We start from the raw sequence: 15,559 nt of genomic DNA, 5'->3' as shown, positions 1-15,559 counted from the left end.
TCGAGGGGAAGCTTTCTCATTCATATTTTCTCATTCATACGTTCTTTATTTTTCCTCTTTTTTTCCTATTGTAACGAAGAAAATGCTCTTGTTCCACTGCAGCTGCTGCCAGGAGAGAGCCAGAAAAGTCATGCAGGACCGCATGGCTCTGGGTGGTGGTCAGGAGCACAGGGGAGGGAAAAGAAAGAGCATATTTACCTGCAGGCTGACCATTCTGGCGAGGAATGGAAGAGGAAGCAGCTGGTATGGCTGGGGTTAAGTGGAGAAGCAGTTGGGGTGAATGCATCGAGCAAGGGAAGGCATGGTGGGAATAAGAAACCTCAAAATGAAGGCAGAAGAATGCATTTGCTGGGTGTATGCCCACAATCATGGGAGCACCAAGAGGATGGAGTTGTGGGAGAGCTTTCAGTTCTCTTGGGTCGTTCATTGTACTGGGTGCCTGTCTGAATTGCCTGCAGGACAAGTTCTATCTGTGCAGTCCTCTCCTTAATCTGGTTTCCAGGCCTTCTATCCCTGTTTTGTCCCGTGTTTATTGGTCTTACTACTTAGCTGGCTGACACGGAACAAAAAAGTTGTTTATTGAGGAGTTTTGTCCTTGGGTTATTTGTTAATCTTTACTCTTCTGAATTAAAAATCAGAAATTTGTGTTTTCTGAGCAGCCGTGTAAGTTTATGCATTCTCTCTTAAAGCCTGATTATTTTATGTGAATTTTGTTGTTTTATTTGTTTCCCTTGGTAGCTGCAGTGCAACTGATGGTGTGATGCTGAAGCCTGCTGTATGTTTGCACCAGTTTTTCCTTAGCTTCCTAAAAGCTTGCCTGGTAACACAGCGCTGATTCTTCATGATGGCTGATCAAATCGTGTTGACATACAAGATAAAAATCTGATTTATCTAAGTTTTAGCTTAATTTGTATGGCTTCCTATGCCTTCTGGGCTTAAATTTTGCAAGCATTTTGGTTTTTAATTCTTTTACTCAGATACAGCCGCTGTGGTCCTGCCACATCCCAGCAGCCAAATGCAGCCCTTGCCTTCCTGGGGCTGGCTGGGCGTGCTGGGCACCAGGCGGCAGCAGAGATGCTTTGTCTGCAGTCTTCTGTTTGTGTGCAAGTTTCAGTCTTTGTTCTTGCAGAGGCTGGAAAGTATTGGGAATTCTGTATGTTCTGAGGCTTCTGGATGGCTCAGATCACTTGAATCGTGCTTGAGGTCTAATGAGAACAGCTAAAGAAACAGCTTTTCTGCAGCAGTTTTTCCTTAAAATCGTGAATTGCTGCTTTTGAAAGAGAATGCTGGCAGAAAAAATGTGTGTACATCAAAAGAGAGCTGGGGGAGAGAGGATCCATAGAGCAACTCCGAGAGCACTTCAGGCTTCACGATGCATATGCAGGAATGATAGCTGAAGTCTGAAATGCCAACCACCTGGATAAGCTCCTGTTGTGCAGATCTTACCTCAGGCTTTTTCTTTACAACTGTCTTGTGCTGACTTAGCTGAAAGCTGGAGTGGCTTTTGCTTTCAGCTTAAAGTCAGGCGTTGAATGAAGAACACTGGACCAAAACAGTAGCAAAATGATCCTTGTGCTACTGTAGAGAGATCAGGAGGTATTTCTAATTAGAAAGGCTCACATTTGATTTCCCTGTTCTGCTCTCCCCTGCTGTGACTTCCCAGAAGTATGCTGTGGACTTGTACAGAGAAGCAAGTGAGAGGTGGAAGTGGCATCTTCAAACCCTTCCATTTCTCCATCTCCTCACCTTGTGCCTTCCAGCACTATTCCACCTAAAGCTGCCCTCATTCCAAGTCTTTGGGATCTGATTTTACCTGTCCTAGCCATGGAAGAGCTGTAAGGAGCTATGTGAGGAGTTGTGCCAGACGTTTGTAGTGATTGCAGTGATGGGACCATGTGGGTGAGTGGACTTCCAGACAGCCACTTCCTTCCTCTCCCTGCTCATCCATGTTGCAAGCTTATCTTCCAAAAAGCCAACAGGAGGTTTTTATTCCATAACAAGCTAGACACAGTGTATCTTATAACATAAGAGCAGCTAAACACTGCCATTCTCAAAGCGTGTGTTTGTTTGACACTGTGTGTAAACACAGGGATGATTGGGTACATCTCTGAACTTCTTGCAGGCTTTGTTAGTAATTGTTCTGTGATGTTCTTCCCCTCATGTAAACTCCATGTCTGGCTGAAAGACTTGGTTATAACAGTCTGTGACACCTCTCCTGACTTAATTACTTCTGAGGTGATGGAGGAATGTAAAGCTGGCAAGGCTGAATGCTGCTGGTGCTGCAGCTCTGCCTGTCCTTGGCCACAGGCAACTCTGCCTTTGGGTCTCGTTCCACTCAGCCTCTGGGGAGAAACAGTGTTCACTGACATCTTTCTTGGAGATCAGGTACAGAAATCTTACTTTTATCTATATGGATTGTCTTGTGAGTGCTTCCCATTGTCCTGAGCTTCCTGACTTCTCCTACGTCTCTGAGACCTGAAGAAACACAAATGCACTGCTCAACATTTTACCCACGCTTGGCATTAGGATTCCAGCTGTTGCCTCTGGCTCTGTTTCCCTACTTGAGGATCACAGAATGATAGAATGGCCTGGGTTCAAAAGGACCACAATGCTCATCTGGTTCCAACCCCCTGCTATGTGCAGGGTCACTGACCACCAGGCCAGGCTGCCCAGAGCCACATCCAGCCTGGTGTTGGGTGCCTGCAGGGATGAGGCATCCACAGCCTCCTTGGCTGTGCAGCCATCCTGTAAAGGATGCCTCTGTCCCTCAGCAGGCTTCTGTGTCCTGTGCTGCACTTGGAAAATGAGGACAGAGCTGCTGTAACACATGTCAGAAAGTGATGGTGAACTAAATTACAGCACGCGTCAAGAAATGAAGGCTCTGATAGAGGCTATAATGTCATCTGCCTTCTCCCTGAAGAATGTTGTCATGCTTCATTTTCCGTACAGGAGCATCTGTCTCCTGTAGTGCTCTTGGGCACTGACCCCAGTGTGGAGATGCTTCCCCCGCATGTATTAAAACTGTCCCCTTTCCACAGCAAGACACAGCTGCTTCCATGGGCTGTTGATGATGTTTAACAGAGAGGAAACACATCAGCAGGTGCCTGTCCCTATCCTTCCCCACCACCTTCTCCATGACAGTGCCATTCTGGCTTGGTGGTTTGTCTCAGGAAGCTGATGCCCACCATGTCGGAGATTTTTTTTGAAAGATCAGGAAATCAGAGCTGTGAAATGCTCATAGTCCATGTTGAGAAAGAATCCACAAACTTCCACGATCACAAAGACCAGCCCTGCACAGGAGCTGCAGAAAGAGCGACTGCCTCATGAAGCTGAGCCTGTGATACCCCCAGTGCTACTGAAGAGTCTGGTTCTGTGTTCATTCCACGGATGCTGCGATGCTGGTAAAGCCCAGTTTTGGGTATGTCATCAATTAAGAAGGTTGGAGAAAGTGCATGTTATTAAAACATCAGCCTATGTACCTTTTAAATTTTTCAAAATGGCTTTTGTGTTGCTGTTGGGCCACTTGACCCCATGCACATCAAAGACAATTTTAAAATGTATTTTTTGTGATCACTTTCTGACTTCAGCTTTTCTGTTTGCAAGGGTGCAGTTTGGTGATACTGAGTCTTCAAAAAGCCTGTCCTCAAAAAAAAATGGCCTAGCTGCAAATAATGTTGAAGAACTGCCCCTAGCCCAATTACAGTTTCGGTAAGTGGTACTTCACAGTTGGGTTCTGGACACTAAGTAGCATTAAATTACTGCTGGGCAGTCAGAACAGATGCATAAGTGATTTTTTTATGGGGCTATGACACATCTCTAAAAAGCAATTAGGTTGCAGAGGGAAGCTTTGCATTCAAATTCTGGGACTTTTATGATAAAACTGGCTGTTGTTTTTCCCATGCCAGATTATACACGGCTATAAGCCACATTGGACAGCATGCTGCACAAGGTGACTTTGTAGGAATGACTTCACAGAGGTCCGTGTTCCTTTGAAAAGCCTTTCAAACAACACATTTTCTAAAACTAATGCAGCCAAGGGTCCTGGATTGGCCAACCATCTTACTGCTGAAGCAAACCTGAAGGGAGTCACAGAAGAGGATCCTGGCTTGCAGGACTGAGCTGTACGAGGTAAGGGGCACACTGGGTAGCACGGGGTGGCCTGTGGAGGTGGAGGAAGTCGTGTTTAACAGCCACTGAGTTCATGACAGCTGCAGAGGATGTTTCACGAGCACCAGCCAGCCGTAGGTTTGATGATGCTGTGGTTCTAATGATAAATGACACCTGCTCAGAGCGTGAAGAACGACTTCGCTCATTGCAAAGTGCATATCCAGAAAAAGTGGGGAGGGCTTTGGGGATACACATATAAAAAATACCTATAACTGTATTATATAAACACGTAGCTGATGCTAACGTGCTATATGTCATTATATAATTAATACATATATGTGAAAGAACAGAATGTCCAGGCTAGTTGGAACATACATATTGGAAAATTAACTACAGATCTGGAGATGTAATGTATTATTTATAGCTGCCTTGCTGAGCCAGCTGCCAGCCATTTCCTTACCACTGTCATGGCCACTGTAGCATCTGAGCTCTTCACAAGTATTTAGAAATAGAAATAATCTTGTTCTTCCTCCTTTCTCTCCTCATATAGGAAGGATAATTTGATTATTCTATTAGGATTTTGTTTTGTTTCTTGCTTTATGGGCTTGCTGTCTTTCCTTGTTTGGAAGGCACTTGATGGGATCATTTCAAGCAAAGAATTAAGTTTTGCCTGAGCTGGAAACTCCTTGGTGGAGGCCATATCTTCTCCAAGTAGGTTCTCCTACACAGGTTCATAGAATTATCAAGGGTAGAAAAGATCACCAAGTCCAACCCTGAACCCATCCCCACTGTGCCCACGTGGAGAGAAGCAATTTGGCACACTTGATAGAGCATGAGGTAATGGCCTCACGTTGTGCCAGGGGAGGTTCAGGCTGGCTGTTAGGAACAATTCCTTCTCCCAAAGAGCAGTGAGGCAGTGGCACAGCTGCCCAGGGACCAGTGGGGTCACCTGGGGGAGTCCCAGAGCCGTGGGGATGTGGCACTGAGGGACGTGGGCACAGTAGGGCTGTGTTGATAGTTGGGCTCGATGATCTTTGTGGCCTTTCCTACCTAATCAATGTTATGATTCCGTATGTTGAGGATTATTGCTGAGAAAAAGCATTAATGGTGGTGATGTTGCACAGCCCAGCTGTGAGTGAGTTGTTCTTTAAGCAGTCACCTCGGGTACCTTTGCAGCCCACATCTGCACTGTGTGCAGCACACGGAGCTGCTGCAGACGTGAGTCACCTCGAGCAGCATCGCAAGCTGCTCTAACGCCGGGCTGAGCAGGATCTCAAGCTGCAGCGGGGGGCCTGGGGAGGGACTGGATGACCTATATAGGACACTGTTTCCATGGTAACTTCAGTCCATGTGAAATGCTGGTTTGGGTGGCACAGCAGCTTCCAGCTGGAATTTAAGAGGCTGGCAGCCCGCTCAGGGTGGGGGTCTCCTCCTTGTCCTCCCATCCAGCTGACTCCTTCCCATCTCTGCTGACTGGAGAAACACTATGACAGATGAAGCGTCGGATGCAAAGCCGTGCAGAATCATTTGGAGATGTATTCAGCAGCTCCTTGACCCCCTGGCTGTGTTCAGACCAGTCCCGTGCTGCTCTGCTGCCATGCCTTGCAGGGTTACAGCTCCTGGTTGCATGAGCGAGGTGTTCTTCTCATACGAGTCTCAAGTGTTCTCTGCTCAGCTGTTTGATTTTGGTAGCCTCTGTCTCTGGGATTTGTGTTCTGGAATAGGTGTTAAAATATTTTAGAGTGCTTGTTTTATGTCTGTTTACTTCATCTCTGAAGAACTGCAGGACATAGTTTAAGATATGAAAGCAAAGCACCCTACTGGCTCTTACCTGACCTGCTAAGATTTATCACCAGGCTGTGGAAAAGGAACATTCTTGCAAGATGTCTCTGGCAGTGAGAAGAGGGGAGATGCTCCATGAGTGTGCAATCCCCTTTGTCCTTCACATTTAGCTGAACGTGGCAGGGGTTATGGGTGTTTGGGGTATGAAATGTCTTTAAATGCTTCAAAAACCAAGTTATTGAATAGAAGGAATGCCTAGCAGCAAATTCACATGGGGGAAGGGCAGTTGGATCTTTGCTCGCTTGGCAGAGAAGCCGAAGGCGAGGGGGACTTTGGGAATTACACTGGTTTTATTCTGTGGCAGCTATTTACAGAGTCCCACATGTGGAACTGCCTATTTCAGAGAGACTAAGAACTATGGCTGCTGCTGGAACGTGCTCCGCTGTGGCATTTGCTGACACTGGTGAGGCTGTGCCTCAAGTGCTGTGCTCAGTGCTGGGACCCTCACTACCAAAAAGACACTGTGATGGCCTGGAGCATGTCCAGAGATGGTGGGGATGGGTTGGTGATTGGGCTGTGGATGGTCTTAATGCTCTTTTCCAACCTTAGTGATTCTATGGTTCTGTATCAGTACCTGAAAGCCAGGGAATTGCTAACATTTCAGCCTGCTTTTTATTTCCTGGCTCTTAATTCTGCAAGTTATCTTTCCTGAAATTGCCTTTTACCCATTTTCATTAGGAGATGGTTCTTTGAGGGATTTATAGTATTTGTGCTTTCATTCCACTTGTGTAGATACAATCAGTCAATAAAACACAGCTCTTGAAGGAAGATAAATGTCTGTATATACTCGTAAGCTGTGTTTTATTAATGGTGGCTGAATCTACTCCTGCTAGAGCTCAAAAGCAGGATGAAGCTGAGGACAGCATACAGAAAATACTCTTCCTCAAGCCCTAGCTGTGCATTGCATGAGTGGAAAGGCGAGGGGCTGCTCACCAGAGGGCTTGCTTCCTTCAGAGCAGTGTTTGGTGAAGAGGAGGAGGCAGCCAGCAAGGCATGCATCCCCACTGAGGCAACGAGCGCTTAAAGCACGCACAGCCCCAGGCAATGCCCTGCAGGCAGCTGTGGCCACAACCAGATAAGGCAATGAGCAGCTATGCCTACTGATACTGCCTTTTTTTGTAATTCTCTATGCTCAAATCCCACCAAAGGACTGGGAACTGTAACTGCAGCTTGGAGCAAAAATTGCTAAGTCCCTCCATGAAAAAAATGAAAACAGAAGTTTGAAAAATAATGCAAATTGTCCTTATTGTCAGAATTGCCTTCAAACCTTCCGAAGGGTAATTGGTAAAGTTAAAAATAAAGAATTGATGCTTATCAGCATGCAAGCTAACCTTGCTAACAAGGAGCATATGACTGAAGCATCTGAGGTTCAAACACATTGAAATTAAGGCTGCATAAATCAACAATCTGTAAACAGTGTGTGGCTAGAAGTTCTGTTGCCTTAAATAGACAAGGTATTTTGTTTGGAAGTTGGTTTTCCTATACCTCCAAATTCCATTCTGTAACTTTTTCTTATGTCCTACCCCTCTGAAAGCATGGCATCCATCACAAGTGCTCCTGTTTTCTGTACCCTCGCAGCCTTAGCATGGGATGTCTTCAGCCTGATCTTTCTCTTGCTTGAATTCCCTGTCTCCTGCGAGCACCTGACTGTGCTTCAGTCTCTTCCTTTCCTCTGTAAGCTTTGTTCTTCCTAGGGCTTGAAGAACATGTTCAAGGCAGTGTTCTGCGTCCCACGTTTGACATGGCTTGGTGGGCATGGTGGGGATGGGTTGATGGTAGTCTTTCCCAGCCTCACTGATGTTGTGGTTCTACACCAGACTCCTGCTGGAGGCCATCCCTGGGGCCTTGTGAGCCAGGAGGAAGAATGTCCCCGTTGGAGCTGTCTGGGTGTCTTCCAGACCAACCTCATATGGGAATAGCGATAGGGAAGGCTGTAATTGGTGATCTGATCCTTACAGTTCCTCAGTGATGTGTCATAACTGCAACATCCAAATAACCAGAATGGAGGGGGTTTTTTTGGTAACCACTGCGCTGCATAGCACAGTGCATCACTTCCCACATTAATCCAGGAAATCTTTCTTTATGCAATAAAATCTATAGAGGTAGAATATCCCAAAGATTTGTGAAACCTTAGGAAGCAGCAATATCAACTATTTCAGCCTTACTTAAGTTATTTGAAAGTGAAACCGTATTTTTTAGTAAGCGAATGGGATAATTAAATAAAAAACAAAAAACAAAGACCAGGGAACATTTATCTGAGCTGCCCAAGTGTCTTTTTGGTAATTCTGTTGTACAAAGTTTTTCCTGAGAGGCAAAACAAAGCCACGGATTACAAATTGCTGAAGAGATGGAAGAATCTAAAGGCACAGAATGACGAGGGGTCAGCACAGAGGTGCTCCAATTCCATTTGCAGTTGATGACAGTGATTATACTCCTTTAGGGGGATAATAGGGGCTTAGCAGCAGGGCTGTAGGATTCATCCTGACAATGTTTTTTTCTTTTTGCAGGAAACAAAAATGGGTTTCTTTGTGGGGATGTGAGCAAATTTGCTGAATGTGAAACATCTGTGTGGACAAATTCAATGGAACACGTGTTACAGCCTTTCAGAACGTGGGTAGGTCAAGTATTTCTCTTCACTCTTGGTTGTGATACAGAAACCAGAATGACTTTTATTAACAGAGCAGTGGGAATCATTGCTATCATTTCCAGCCCTGAGCTGAAAGAAAATTTTTAGATACTCCTCTTTTTTGAAGCTGGATGTATTCATTTCAATAACGTTGATAAATACACAGGTTTTCATGGGCGAAGAAAGGACCTACAGATGTTGTCCTAACTGTTGTGTCTCTAGTGATGCAACATCTAGCAAAATAGAATGAAGGAGAAACTTTTGCAACCACTGGTCTTGGAAAGCAGCATTCTGCTGTGGAAACAAGAATGAGTCTTGCTGGGAGCTCTGCCTGAGAATATGGGCTTTGGGGGAGATCTGTTGTAGAAATAATGCTTGGTGTAATCTCTGGTCTGTGGACGTGTGCTGCTGACACCACAAAAGAGCAGAGTAAGAAATGGTGAAACTGGGAGTTACAGGGGTGGGAGCTCAAGATATCAGGCTGCCCTGAGCTCTTAGTGAAGCCTGATATCAACGTTGCTGAGATTGTGTCTCAGTACTTGTGTCAGGGCACTTCTTGTTTCTCCTCTTGAGAGTAAACCTGAGGAGGTGGGATTTGTTGGTTGGAGAAGCAACCAGGCAAAAAGTAGAGATGAGATTTAGGAAGCTGCTTGGGGAAGTGCCCAGGTGACAACTGAAGAAAAGAAAAAAAGCACATCTGAAAGCATTATGGATAGTTATGGAATTCAAATTGGAAATGTTCTGTGCATTTTAAATACTTCTGCTGGGGGAAGGAGTATAGAAGCTTTAATGTTTAATGCGTGCACAGTAATAGAAGGCTGAACTGATCTCCATGGGCCCATTTGTTCCATCACTGTTCAAAAAGAAATGAATTGAATTCTATTTTAGACCATATTTTGGATCTGGATGTGGTGATGGGAGAGACGAGAAGAATGAAAGCAACGAATATATCTGCCCTGGGATGTCCTCATCTGTCCTGGAAGGCACTGTGCACATGCTTGGTACGATGCAAGAAGCAGGTGAGAACTCAGTGCCCCTTGGGAGGGACTGTGCTACAGTGAGAGAGGATCTTCTCGAGACTGAGATGCAACTGCGTGCTGAGGCAGTGGCACAGGCTGCCCAGAGAGGTGGAGGTGCCCCATCCCTGCACACAGCCAAGGTCAGGCTGGACGGGGCACTGAGCACTGCTGGAGCTGTGGGTGTCCCTGTTCCATGCAGAGGGTTGGGCTGGATGGCCTTTAGGGATCCCTTCCAACTCATACAATTGTATGATTCTACGATGACTAATTTGCATTGGAAATGGTAGTTGGATTTTGATTATAGAATTTAATGAATTCTAGATACCTATCATTTATATGTTAAAGACTTCTTGTAACTCAGCAACCAAGAGTGATTTCTCTCCAAAATATGACTAAAACCCAGATCTAGTATTTTAACTTCTCTATTGCTTCACTTAAAGCCTCTTCGTACAATGTCTCTGATGGCGTTTCAGGTTGTGATGCAGCTTATACTTTCATGTTAAAGCAGTCTGAGAGCTGTCTTGCAGCAGTGTGATTATTTGCACAGTAGAGCTGTTCCCTGCCCACTGCTGGAGCTGGCAGGCACTGGGATGCTCTCAGTGTAGGGCACTGTCCTCCTCCTCTTAATAAGGAGCACTATGTATGTATTCTATGCTTATCTAGTCATAGATTTGGCCTGTGGCATCCACCAGCTTGTCTTGTACTTCCGATGGCCCACAGCTTTCTGTAGACCTCCTGCAGGTCTCTCACTTCTGATTTTACAGCTAAGAAACTGGCTGAGTGCAATCTCACCAGGTTGCTAATGCAGACATTAAATGCCATGCTCTCCATCCCATTAGCAGTCCCCAAAGCACCACATTTGCTACAGCTCCTCTCTCTGTGATCTTGGCAATTACTCTTTTCTGCTCCTTACAACCGGAGCTTCTTTCATCTCCTCTGCTGGGGTTTGGTCTTTTGACCCTCTGCAAATTTTCACGAGGAAAGATTTGCCTTGCTTCATCTGGTTCTGCTCAGGAAGTGAAGCTGCAAGCTGTGCCACGCGCTGCCTGCTAACGCTCCCCCTAACCCTCCCTCACCCTAACTCTCCCCTCCTCCTGAGGGCTGGTTCTATACCTGACTTATACCTGCCAACAAACTTACTGCCTTCCAACCATAGACATGCAGAGTAGATTTGAACCAATGTAACTTCCTTCCCAGCGACCCCCTCTGCTGCATAGGAGGGCATTGCGTTGTGCATCTCTCTGGGTTTCTTTGCTGTGAGTTATTGGGAGCCTGGCTTCCCCCCACCCACCTAACAGTTGCTTTGGGAACTTCAGTTGCTTTAAAACTTGCAGAACAAATTCAAGTTTCCTTGTTTGACAACGCAGGCGGTAAGCTAAAACTGTGAGAAGAGCGTGAAGAAATATCTGTGGGGTTCTCAAGAGAGTGTGCATTGATTTACACGAGTACTAGAAAAGAAAAGGAAGTTTCAGACAGCTCCAAATATTTTCAAGCATCAGCCTCTGTGCCAGTCTTTCTAGCTAGAAAAAGCATCTTCCTGAAGATAAGCAAATCACCGTTTTACACACGCTTGCTTGTTCAGTTTTTAATCTTTCTCTTCCAGTTACGTAAACAGAACGAGGACAATATTAACCGTGTGCCACTGCTAAGCTGATCCACTTGCTCCAAGTTATCAGACACAAAGCACTGCAGGGCTGGTTTGTAAATTGGGTTGGATGTATGTATTTTTTTTTTACATCTGTGTTATTCTGAGCTCTTATGTAAACACTTGGAATGCAATTTCTATATATACTGGGCTTGTTATGCAACTGCACTGTGCAGTGATGCCAAAGGGATTTAATTCTCTTATCGTTGGCTTTTAGAAGAAGTGATCAAGCATTCTTTCTGTGGGAAGCACAGAGAATGATCGAGGGAAAAACAATAATAAGAATGGCAGAAAACAAGGGCAACTACAAATTTTAAAAGGAGGAAAAAATGTTCCTAATTTACAGAACCACTTATGGTGCCTTTTACTGAATGCACGATTCCCGCTTCAGTACAACTCAACTACGTTTGTTCTTTATGGAAATTTCATTTTCATTGAATGGTTCAATATACATCTGTTTCACAACCCATGCTGAATACTTTATGTATTATTGATGAAGCATGCTTATTTATAGCAGATGTTTAGCAGGATGTCAATGGAAAGGATTGCTGGAAATGTGTTCCATCAGAGCTGGAGGCTGGCGCGCTCCAAAGCGACGACGCTCAGCACATCCCAAGAGCAGTTGTGTGAATATGCTGGAATTGCTGAAGTGATGGATAAATGGCAGCTCTCCACAAGAGCTGCTGCTCTCCTTGAAAACATCTTGAAAATCATGAAGTTGCTTTGCACAAAAGCCAATTTTCTGCGTGGATTAGAATGGAATTAATTACTCAGATAACATATTATGTATTAAAAACCCCACCCAAGAAAAACTGAGGTTGCAAAATCAAATGTTTGGACTTTGAAGCTGCTATGCTAGAGTTTATCTAAATGAGATTTTCATAGAATCGCAGAATGCCTTGGGTTGGAAGCCCCTCCATCCTCAACCCCTGCCATGGGCCAGCTGCCCCCCACCAGCTCATGCTGCCCAGGGCCCATCCAACCTGGCCTTGGCTCTTCCAGGGATGGGGCATCACAGCTCTCTCTGTGATTTAATGCTGTGTCCTCACCATTTAATTAAGCAGCTGACTGAACTGGTGAGGCCGAGCACTTGTGCTGCATTTTACACTTCAGCTGTAAAATGGTAGGAACGTTTAAAAAAAAAAATAAAATAAAATAATCAACAAAAAATTCAACTCTGCTGAATTTCCTTTTATGTTAATATCTCCCACTGAAATAATTCTTAAAATAGCAGCGTTTTTCTTTGGAAACATGCAGGGTTTAGTGATGAGCAAGTCCAGAAACTTCCTGATGAAAGATGAGTTGGCAAATTAAGAGTAGCTAGCAATGGAAGGGCATGATAGATAGGTGATCTTTCAGCAGCATCATTATTTGCTTTTCAGGTGGATTGTGCCACTTGTGGCATGGATTATGTGGGGATTGCCTGCTTTTCCCAGAGAACGGCGATGGGGTGAAAGGGGATGGCCTCACTTTGTGCCAGGGGAGGTTCGGGTTGGCTGCTAGGAACAATTCCTTCTCCAGAAGTGATTCTGCACTGACACAGCTGCCCAGGGAGCGCTGGGGTCACCTGGAGGAGTCGCAGAGCCGTGGGATGTGGCACTGAGGGACGTGGGCAGTGGGCATGGTGGGGGTGATCCGACTGGTCTTTTCTAACCTTAATGCTTCCATGATTCTATGGCCCTTCTGTTCTGCACAGCAATGAAGTCTGCATTTGCCATGGGAAACTCAGGATAAATAAGAGTTTGCTTTAGGGAACAAGCTCCTTGTTTTCACCACCTCGTTTTCACTTCTGTTTGCAGGGAAAAAGCTTCTTACTTCTTGTGTAAATGCTATGAAATTTCCTCACATTAATGTCTCCTTGTGGATTTCCTTGATGACAGTTTTTTGAAGTTCCAGTGAAGTACACATGCATTCCTCGTTCTTTCTGTGATAGGTATTTGTAAGTGAACATCACTTTGTTTCAGCCTGTTCAAGGCACAATTTTCTACTGTGATGTTTCATTTTTCACTTAAAAGCTACTATTGCAGAAAGGAGTTTAAGATGTTAGGAAGAAATTCTTCACTCAGAGGGCAGTGAGACCCTGGCAGTGCTGCCCAGAGCTGTGGTGCCCCATCCCTGGAGGTGCCCAAGGCCAGGTTGGATGGGTCCTGGGCAGCCTGAGCTGGTGGGGGGCAGCCAGCCCATGGCAGGGGTTGGGGATGGAAGGGCTGTAAGTTCCATTCCAACTCAAGACATTCTGTGATTCTGTAGTATGATTTCAGTAGTGTTTCACGAGTTGCATTTGGAAAGGCTTGGCACGACCCAAGCGAAATGGAAGAAGGTCTGTTAAGATGTTAGGTCCCTCTCCCTTCCTGTGTCTTTCTCCTTAGTTTCAGTCCCATGCATAAAACAATCTGTTCTAATTACAACAGCAGTTTTGTATGATTAGAAGTGAAGGGACCTCCACTCCGCCAACGCGACCTCTGTGCAGCAGCCCTGCCTGCCGGGTGGTGACAGCTGGGACAGCCTCGCTCTCTGCCAGGTCAGGTTTGGACAAGAAAGTGTTTTTCCTCAGGCTTTGCTGTATTTTTAATCTTGCATTTTTGCATGGATTCAAAATTCGGTGAGTGAAACAATCACAGCTGGTTTGTACAGAAAGACTTCAACTTGTTTGAAGTGGGTGGTAAGGATGCGGAGCCTGAACCAGCCTTTCTGTGCTTGAAAATACATTCTCAGCAGAGGAATTTTTGTGGCATTTCTTCCCCTGTAGCATGAAAGCAGGATTGGATTCAGTGTCTGATGAATCAAAGCAAAATGGTGTTGAGGAGCAATCCTGAAACGCTGTTGGAAAAAAAAAATAACAAAAAACTTCCAGCACGACTTGTATTGTTCTCAAGTTCTTTTTTCACTGTTACAGTGAAATCCATGTTCCTCTCTCTGAAAGGATTGTGGGAACAGCAAACCATGCTGTTTCTACCCAAAGCTGTGTGGATTTTTGTCTGTGACTTTGCTTGGAGTCCTGTAAGAGCAACAGCACGGAAAGCAGAGACTTGTGGCTGTTCATCACAGAGATGATCTGACAGCTGCTGTATCTCTGCACAGCTTTGCGCTGCTGTTGAGAGGAATGCCATCACACCACATCACCCAGCTGACGTTTCTCTTTTTCCATTAGGAACGTGCCTTATCTAAGTGCCTTCATATAAAGCCAGGTTGGGGTTTTTCTTCTTTGGCTGGTTGGTTTTTCTGGTTTGAGTTTATAGCTGTGCAGAAAGAAGTCAGCCTGTTTTGTTTTGCGTCATGCTTTTGGAGTCCCAAATAGGATCTTTGGGGGCTGGGATGTTTGAGTTGCCACAGGCTGTGGGCAGCAAATAGATTTGGTTGGTTGTTTCTTCTCTGAGATGCTTTGAAAATTGTGAAATCCATGGAAAGGGCACAAGTCTCTGAACTAGAACTGCTGCTTTGTACCTTTGTTACCATTTTCAGCGGTGGAATGAGAAACACGTTACTCTTGTACTGTTTAAACATGCTGCTCTGTTTCCACCTTTTGTCCTGTTTCGGTAATATAAATAGATGCATTAATTTCACTTCTGTGACCAAGTTCCCGTGGACTTAATGAAATTCTGCTCCTTTGTTAATCCAGCAGCATGAGCAAACAAATCCAGGAAGCATGACAGGAGAACACTTAATCCATCCTCCTCTTATCCTCCAACGTGTTTTCACCTGTTTGAGTATGAAATGGAAGCATTTCTGCAGTTGGGCATTGCCATACCGTGCATAGAAGTTTTTGAAACCTGTTCTCAAATTCACTTCTGAAAACAGAAAGCACTGCATATATATTCAGCTTGGAGAAGAGAAGGCTTGGGTGAGACCTCATTGTGGCCTTCCAGTACTTGAAGGGAGTGTATAAACAGGAGGGGGAATGGCTGGTTATGAGGATGGATAGTGATGGGACAAGGGGGGGAATGGTTTTAAAGTGAGGCAGAGGAGGTTTGGGTTGGAACAGGTTGCCCAAGGAGGCTGTGGATGCCCCATCCCTGCAGACATTCAGTCATTCTCGTCCTATGGCCATTCCCTGGGTTGACCCCACCTCACATAGCCTTCTTTCAGGTTGTTGGAGAGAGCCATAAGGTCTCCCCTGAGCTGCTTCTTCTCCAGACCGAACAGTATGGGCACAAGGAAAGGGTAATACAAGGTGCCAACACAATGAGATGTTTCCACAGGTAGGAAATGATGTAGAAAAATGTGTGTTGCTGAGGTGGGCTCTGTGTTCCATTGTGTGTCCCACAGTCTGAATTCACAACTGTTTTCCAAATTTGAAAAGCCAGGGCTAACTTTGTTAGC

This window comes from Tympanuchus pallidicinctus, unplaced genomic scaffold (assembly GCF_026119805.1).
Source record: "Tympanuchus pallidicinctus isolate F22 unplaced genomic scaffold, pur_lepc_1.0 scaffold1, whole genome shotgun sequence".
Lineage (NCBI taxonomy): Eukaryota > Metazoa > Chordata > Aves > Galliformes > Phasianidae > Tympanuchus > Tympanuchus pallidicinctus.
This window is presented reverse-complemented; position numbering follows the sequence as displayed.